Source organism: Aptenodytes forsteri, unplaced genomic scaffold (assembly GCF_000699145.1).
Source record: "Aptenodytes forsteri isolate BGI_AS27 unplaced genomic scaffold, ASM69914v1 Scaffold159, whole genome shotgun sequence".
NCBI classification, from domain to species: domain Eukaryota; kingdom Metazoa; phylum Chordata; class Aves; order Sphenisciformes; family Spheniscidae; genus Aptenodytes; species Aptenodytes forsteri.
The window spans coordinates 1,797,062-1,803,954 of NW_008794747.1; positions in this window are offsets into that span (position 1 = coordinate 1,797,062).

A 6,893-nucleotide genomic window follows, 5' to 3' on the forward strand; every position below is an offset into this window, starting at 1 on the left:
TTTTCTGATGCTGGCTGGTTATTGAGAGTTGGCTGTATCTGAGCTGGTGTATCGGCAGCACGTTGACAAAACTTCCCTTGCGGGATGGTTTGGGACATTTTGGTGCAATTTAGCACCGCAGGAGTTGTGGAAGCTGTGCAAAGAGGCTGCACTTTGGGCTTGGTTTCAAAAGTTACTTGAAAGCTTCTTAGCTTCTTAGATCTGGGAAGTGTGGGTTTTTCTGTTCCCCCTCCCCCTTTAACCCAGCACATAGATGGCAAATGTTCATCACCTGTTTATCAGGGCACCGACTGCGTCGTCTCGCACAGTTGCAAGAACGTTATTTTTGCAAGAAGAGGGAAGCAGAAAAATGTAAATCAAATAAACATAACAAATGTAAGGACAGGGATCAGGTTACTAGTCAGTTGTGAAAGGCGGAAAAATGCTAAAGTGTTCTGAAGTAAAATAATATCGTGTCTTCTTATGGTGTGGGAACAATAATTCTCAAAATGGGGAAGCACGTTCACTGTGTGTGTAAGAACATGTGAGGCAACTCTCTCTCGCTCAGATCAAGGAATACTTGTTCTCATTAGCTAGCATCAGAAACCAGTGAGATCTGGCAACATACCATGCCTTTGTCAACTGTCATGCTAATACCTCATTTTAAACAATTGCTTGTCTTTTTTTTTATAACCTTTCAAATGCACATTTTTGTCATACCAGCTCTATGGCATTCACAACGTTAAGAAGCCTCAGATTTTTTTTCCTGCATTTCTGATACCAGGAGGAAGTGTTGATGAAGGTACAATAGCAATCCTAGGAAGAAACAAATAATGATGACGAAGAGCCAAGCTCAGGGAATTCTTTCTGTTATCAGGTTAGGAAGAAGAAAAAACATTGCAACCCTCCAAGAATGGCAATACCACTTCAGGATTGATCAATATTAGCTTTCTATTTATAGAGCACCTTTCATTCTGAGGCTGTGCGGTGTTTATAAATTAATAAACACATGAGCAAGAATCTCATCATTCATTATTAATGTATCAGCACTTTCAGTTTACAAGAGACAATTATTGTTTTTAACACCGTGAAAGTTTTGGAAAGAATCGCAAAATTACTTTTTGTATCCCATTCTCTCTGCCCTACAACTCAGGCATTTAAGTGCTGTAGTAGCACTATAGCTGAGCGTGAGGACATACTCTAAGGTAAATACTTCTGCAAAACTATGTCTCAAAAAATTAACCGAACTCACCACGTTGTTCCTAGGGATTATACCTGACGGAGTCTAGGGTAATCTTAACTAAAAACCTTTACAAAATGAATACTTCCTTAACTCTGAATTAATATGCATAGATGTCTTCAGTCTCCCTGCTGTCTTAAGGCAGATAATTTTGTTTCCTTGCCCATGGTTCAGTTCTTGGGGATCTGCCTCCACATCACAATTACAAGCAGCAGTAACTGCCACCCTCTAAGGCGGTTTTGGTCTTTGAACGCACTTCGAATATGCCATAGAAAGTAAGGGAATTAATCTAGAAATGCCTTCTTCAGTTTGGGAACATCTTGTGAAACTCTGACAGGCTACTTCCATTATTTTGAAGATACACCCTGTTGTAAATATTATTGGTGTGCCTGAAATTTCGATTCAATTTGTTTAAGATCAAAACAAAGAGGCGGCAAACTTCTTTAATGGAAGGCAAAATGGAAAATGACCCCCAAAAGGAGAAGTGGAGAAAAAGGTGACATTTGAATTGCACCTACAGCATAGCACAAGTGTCAGAATTGAAATGTGGCTGTAAAACTCTTGTTTTACAGACTTGGGAGCTCTGTAGATCTTAGATTTTTGGTGTAGATCAGCTTATTTTGTAACAAGCATGAACAAAGCTCACTAACGGAGTGAGGAAAGCTGTATTAACAAATACAGGATTTAAGCATGTCATCATATCAAAACAATACATTTAGGCTTCAATTTTAGAACCAGTTCAGTGTACACCTACCTCTGTATGTGTGAACAGTCAGCTCACGGTTGGGCTTTTAATATTAGATTTATTTTTTTAATTGAAGAATGGTGTCAGGTGCTAATAAGCACGGGCTAATATGCTTTTATTTTGCCATATCCAAGCAGTGGAAAGAAGTAAATAAAGAAATTGTGGAAAGCAGTAAAAAAGCAGTGGAAAGAAGTAAATAAACTGAGAGTGAGAAGACTGGAAGCTCAAACTCGTCAAGGAAGAGAGAGGATTAATAGCCAGTCTCTAGATCCGACTCTTGATATTCAGAGTAAAGGCCATGTGATACCGGGAAGGACAATTTGGAAAGTTAAAACAAAAGTTGAGGGCCTCTGGTGCTGATAACTGAGCCATTCTGGGCCCAGGGTATGACTTCATTATCTTCAGTTTGTTTATCTTCTCAAGCAGCCTTTTTTACATCATTTATATTTCACCGATGTAGTTGTCTTCATTCACCGCACAGCACAAATGTATGCATGCTTGAAGTTTCCTTCTGTTTTCAGTCCTGATGAAGGGCTTGCGTGCCTGAAAGCTCTTCTCTCTCTTCCAGCTACATCTAATAAAATATATTACTTCTCCATGCAAATCTTTATTCTTTTTCTATCACCACAGTAGCAACAATGCTGCTGTTATTACTATTGTGATACACTCCATCAAACAGCTAATGTGTGCTTCAGTAAATAACAGTTAGATCCCACAGATCTTTCACCCCACGAGTTACAAGAAAAGAGAACATACAAATCATGATGTCCTGTCATTTCGAAAAGGATCCATTTGCAGAACAAAGTACAGGAACAAAACTGTAGGTTGAGCAAAATAAGCTTCGAGAAAGGGATATATTTTCTTTGAGAAATCTACATGCTATTGAACAAGCTTCTGTTCACACATCTCTTCCTATGCTACGTGTACTGTGATAAGTAAAAAGACAAGACATGTCATGCTTCAAGTCTGTTAAAGTTCATGCGCAGCCAAAACAAAATCAAGGTCAAATAGAAAATCTTTAATAGCTGTACCGTCAACGTGCCTCGCAGGATTTGAAATCTATGAGTTTATACAGACAGGATGTCTAAAACAGTGAAAGAAAAACCCTGCAATTTCTCTCTCATTATAAAAATAAACTGTTCTACATTAAATGTGCTGCTTAGAAAGTAACTAAACCTTCAAATTTTAGCTGAGCATAAAAATACCTACGAATGCATTTTTAAAGAATGCAGCACTTTGGTCTAGAATGCAAAGGGAGGGGGTAAGAGCTGCTGTTGATGCGAGGGAGCCTGGTAACTGAATATGGGTTGAGGAGATAGTTACTAATGCAGCAGCCAGGCACATTCTTGGGGGGGAGGGTGCGGGGAGCCTTCTGCATGGTTACTGCACAAAGTCGCTTCATGGATTATCTGATGTTGCAAGAACCTGATTGCTTGCAGCTTTCTCATCACCGTCTCATCTGTGTCTTCATTTAGTAAATCTAATCATGTGAGCACGTTAGTCAAATCTGAGACCGTGTCTAACTACCAGAGTGCTTCTGCAGCAGGCGTTTCCTGTAAACATACTACTGCGTGTGCTGCTGCAGAGGCAGAGACAGGACAATCATCCGACACGATGGGATTTTCTTTTTTACTTGTTGCTGAAATAATGCTGAAAGAAGTAATTTGTGCAAAGGGGAAATTCAAAAAGCAAGCCACAAAACACTGATAAAGCCTTCTCATAAGAGATTCTGTCTGTTTTCTAGTCTGTCTCATCTGAACATCGCACAAGCAATTTATGAACAATTTTGTAAGCAAAGCAGCAAAATTATCCTGACTTTACAAATAGAAATTGTTGTGCAGAAATGAAGACTGTAGAATTTTATATTCCAACTCATGGCCCAGGCACCCATCTTAAAAAGGACTTCTAAAATTTGTTCTCTCGAGCCATTAGGTTACACTCTGATCGTGGTTTCAAGCTTATCTCCTTAAAAGCTAAAACACTGTGTATTTACTTTATTTATCTATTCATGCCAGCAAACGGAGAATTTCATGTAATGACTGCTAGAGCAGCGGCTTAAAAAAAAAAAACAAAACCCTGCTGAATTTTGTGAGCCCTGTGAGAAGACTTGCCCAAGATCACACAGGAAGTCTGTGGCAGAGCTGGGACTGAGCCCAGATCCCCTAAATCCCGTTTGTGCCTTAACCACACGGCGGGACAGATTTAATAGCTGCCTAAATATGAATTTAAAATGAGAGAGTCCCTGTGCTAAAGAATGAAACTTGGTCGATCTCCTGCTGCCAGGTATAGACTGGGTATTTTGCTGCTCAGGTCAGTTGTTTGAGACAAACAACTAACCCTCGAAAGACTTTAAATTTAGGTAAAGGTTTCCTGTTGCCTGATCAGGTCTGTTTTCATTCTCTCTGACAGCGAGGGTTTTCTCATGTGCACTATGCAGAAGAGCAGGGCTTGAGCCAGTTCGCAAGACTTTTAGTATGGATTTTTACATAATGTAAATGTACATAATGTAATTTAAAAGAACTTCTAAATGTAAGTACATTAGGAGTTTGGGGACCGGAACGGAACTTTTCAGCTTTCGGCAATGTTATTTTATTTTTTTATGTTGTTATGGAGGAGATTATCACAATTTTGGGCATGCTGCCTGGTTCCAAAGTCTAGTTCGGGGCTGGGCTTACTATTGCAAGACTGTGTAGTAACATAATAGTGCAGAACAGTAAACACAGGTCTGTCGGTCTTTCCTGTGCATTTGTTGTAGAAGTTTTTACTTTATACATAATACATTGATTGCTGAAGCTTCTCCAGAAAGGCAGCAAATGTCCTCAACACAAGGCAAAACAGAGGGAGAAGAAAATACAAGATTTATTTTTACAAGTTGGCCCTTGCCTCATATCAAACATTTCCAGCGCCATGAGCATAAATCACAGAGGTCATTGTGGCTAATCTGTAAAAATAAATTGGATGTTTTCATTTCAGTCATGTAATGTGATATTATATGATGCATTTTGAGAAAAAAGGAGGAAAGAAGAAAAGTTTTAAGATATTCTGAGCCTCTCATTTTTTCCTGAAACAGTCTTTTTACTTTCTTACGATTTCCACAGAGGCACCATATCTCAGTGGATAAAACCCATACAGCTTCTATGTTCTCTGTTAAATCATGTTTACAGTCATCCAGAGTCCTGGCTCCAGCGAAACGCCCCTTGTGATCAAGAAGGTCAGTATATGTCACCTGAAAAAGTACAATTTTAAAAAAGGGGTAAAAAATGAAGGGGAGGGGGGAAGTAATGGGTTTTGGTATGTCATGAGAACAAGAAATATTGCAAAACCTGACCCTGTGAGTCTTTTAGGAGACATAGTAAAGAGCAAAAGCACAAGTTTAATATTTTTTGAAATTTGTGCGCCCTGAAGTTGTCTGTAAGTCTTCAATATAATGTCTTCAAAAATGCTAAAATCAGAAGACAATAAAAAGACTAAGAGAGTCATGTGACTCAGGACAGTGGGTGTAGCAAAACTGGTAACTCCCACACCCATTTCTAGCAAAATTCTGCTTTGCTCTTTTTGCCATGCTGCCATTTGTAGATAGTCGATACTTAAACTCACAAGTCCCACTGAAGTGTCCCGGCTTAAACTTGGGAGTGTTTTGGGGATCAGGTTTGGTCACATGGTACAAATTCGTGTGCAGCAAGTTACAAAGAAATGTGAAGCTCTTGCAATAGAGTGGAATATTTTGCATGCATACATAAACACCTTGCTCGGATACATCACACTGCAAAAAAATCACACTTAAAAAAACAACTGAAATTGCTCATTGTGCAGTTTCCTCCTGTATCAATTCAAAACTCTCAGACCATTCAGAGCAGCGGCAGGACCAAGACCTGACGCCCAACAACCTGTAAAGAAGCAGACGAAGGCAAACTCCCGTGGTCTTGGTTCACACAGCCGATTCACGCAGAGGTTTTTTAACTTCCAGGAAACGAGTAAGGGTGCACCATCTACCTGTATGACTAATTGAAGGGCCAGGTCTTAAACAGATATTTTAAAAGTTAGGCCGTATCAGTTTTGACCTTCTTTTCATGAAAAGAATTCTGTTTCAAGTTAGTGTAAGGCAAGATTCAAATTTGCCAATAAGGATATTTCATCTTCCAGAATTACCTGGTAAGTATATTACCACATTCTGTAATGTTTTTGATTACTCTTTATTTGCCGTGTAAGTGACCTAAATTTCAACCTGAGTAGTGTTGCTCATTTTAGACTGGGAGAACATTTTGAGAACACTTTAAAAAACACATTAAACCCCCCCACATACTCTTAGTTGCAATTGTTTTAGAAATGACCTCCATTCAGGCAGGATGATTTTTATATTGAAGCAAATAAGCCCCTGGGTGTGATCTAAACCTACTGATGTAAACTGACTTCAACAGGTCTCAGTGTGTCTTTGGGGGAAGAACAAGAGGAGAGACCACACGGAAACTCACCTCTTTCTTATCCCATTTACTTGAAAAAGGTGGTAACTTCAGGGTCTAGCAGAGATTAAGCACTTTGCCAACGGTATTATAACAGTAGTACGGATTGCATTTAACTCCTAAAAAGCTCCTCGGTTCCAAGTGGAATACTTGAAAAGATATTTTAAGTCTTCGTCTGCTTAATTCCGCTGCAGCGTCCGTACTCCCATTTACTTGAAAAAGGTGGTAACTTCAGGGTCTAGCAGAGATTAAGCACTTTGCCAACGGTATTATAACAGTAGTACGGATTGCATTTAACTCCTAAAAAGCTCCTCGGTTCCAAGTGGAATACTTGAAAAGATATTTTAAGTCTTCGTCTGCTTAATTCCGCTGCAGCGTCCGTACCTCTAGAGAAGCAGCGCTGTGCCAGACAGAGCAGCGGAGCGCTAGTGACCGTCAAGAGAACCGCCCGGCACGCGGACCCCTGTGC